The sequence below is a fragment of the Berghia stephanieae genome, chromosome 3 (genome assembly GCF_034508935.2).
Source record: "Berghia stephanieae isolate SIO BIC M18660-M18661 chromosome 3, UCSD_Bste_1.3, whole genome shotgun sequence".
Lineage (NCBI taxonomy): Eukaryota > Metazoa > Mollusca > Gastropoda > Nudibranchia > Aeolidiidae > Berghia > Berghia stephanieae.
The window spans coordinates 45820656-45822734 of record NC_088362.1 but is presented as its reverse complement, the minus strand read 5'-3'; the positions used below and the strand labels follow the sequence as shown (position 1 = coordinate 45822734).

The 2079-nt window shown below is 34.1% G+C and overlaps 1 protein-coding gene across 1 annotated transcript in view; it reads left to right on the top strand.

The window, feature by feature from the left end:
• Window positions 1–619, top strand: part of LOC144969253 (uncharacterized) — an 11843-nt gene extending 11224 nt beyond the window's left edge. The window contains exon 5 of the mRNA XM_078908366.1: window positions 1–619. This exon is cut by the window's left edge and continues 831 nt beyond it. The gene's annotated coding sequence lies outside the window, so the exon portion shown is untranslated.
• Window positions 620–2079: the final 1460 nt, after the last annotated feature.

Sequence of the window (2079 nt, the reverse complement as noted above, 5' to 3'; positions counted from 1 at the left end):
GGTCCAGATAGAATTTGTTTTTTTTTAACGCTTATCTGTTCCGGCAGGCAAAAATAATATCAATTGGCTGTAAATACAACACAGATCTATCCGAAATTTTAACCACAAATTATTTTTTTAATCGAATATGGTTATAAATGTTCACATCGTCCTCTTTACAAAAAAAAAAAAAAAAAAAAAAGAAAATGACAATATATAGTTATAACTTTACAATGGGTACGCTCACACTAACCAAAAATGACTTCAAAAGGTCAGTCTTTTGCCACAAAAGAAAACACATCGTGAGTTGTATTCAAAAGTTCAACCAATAAAATAACTTGTTTCCTTGAGCTCTACTAACAACATCTCATTAGGCGCTACACGAACCTAAAAAATGACGTCAAACTGCCAGTACTATAGGGTTCGAGTGCCAGGCTATATGTTAACGATGGCAACGTTCTCAGTGTTAAGCTATAGATAGTATGCAGATGACGTCACTCAGGCCTTTGTTATTGTTTTTGCCATCCGCGTTTGTGAGTTGTTCTCACTAAACTGTATTAACCAGACTATAAAAGTTCATGGTTACACAGAGTTTGTGTGTTGGTCCGTTATACTTCCGGATGGCAATGTTGTGAACTCCTTGGCCATCCGCATTCTATCTATACGTTTACGATGGCTACGTTCTCGCTATACGTGAACGATGGCTTCACCCTGACACCCCATAGAAAATGGATGAAAGACGGGACACTCGTGGGTCATTCATTGACATGGTCGCGTCACTGATTAGCTGACACCAGAAAACAGCACGAATAATTGATGTATATACGAGTATCTATTGTACGAACCAACAAGTATAGATAGTTAGAAGTTAACGTCACTCAGGCCTTTGTTATTGTTTTTTTGCCATCCGCGTTTATGAGTAATTCTCATTTAACTGTTTTAACCAGACTATAAACGATCATGGTTACACACAGTTTTTTTATGTTGGTCCGTTATATTTCCGGATGGCAATGTTGTGAACTTCTTAGCCAAGTCCTAAATACGATTTTGGACTGATATTGGTGATTATAATTATATTGATTCGAGAGCTAAGCGCCGAGTTAGCGGGGTTTTGCTTATGGTCAATAAGCTTTCATTTTTGATCAGAAATTGTATAAAAACTTATTTTTCTCATTAATGGAGAATCCAAAGGATATAACATAACATAACATAACATAACATGTGGTATAGGGCAAAATAGGATAAGATCCTTTGAATGCCCTTAATATTAATTAGTAATGCCATAAATCTATTGATTAAATATTACAATAACGATACACGTGGTAAAGATAGTATTTCAACTTAAATGTACTCATGTGGTGTACAAACATATATCTTTAACCGTGACATGCAAAGCGCACACACAACCACACACACACACACACACACACACACACATACACACGCGTATAGAAGATAACCATAATAATATAATAATGCATAATATAAACATACAAGATTGAAAGCCATGTCAACAGCAGAGCAAACAAGTATTATTCGTCATATATAAATCTCCCATCATATAATTCCCTCTACTAACACCTTGAAATAATCCATAGATTTTGCATTCTTTGTTTCAAATTTCAAACTGTTCCATTTCTGAACAATACGAATACCGAACCAGTTTTGTCTTATGTTTGTTTTGCATCTAGAGACAAAAATCTTAAACTTGTCCCCTCTAGTAAAAGTAATATTAGAATATGAAAAAAAAATCAGAAAAGTCTATCCTATCCAGACCATGTACCAATCTATAAACCTGAATTAAATCCCCACGAATTCTTCTATATTTCAAACTGGGTAAGTCAAGAAATTCTAACCTTTCCTTATAAGATAAATACTGTATTGTATAAATTTTTTTGGTAGCTCTCCTCTGTACACTTTCAATACTAATAGATTGTCTTTTATATAATGGGCTCCAGATGCAATTTCCGTATTCTAGAATTGGTCGAACGAGCGATTTATACAAATATAAAAATGTGGTTTTATCAAGACTTATAAAGGTTCTATATATTATTCCCATCATTCTGTTTGCACGGCTTACACAATTATCAATATGTAAAT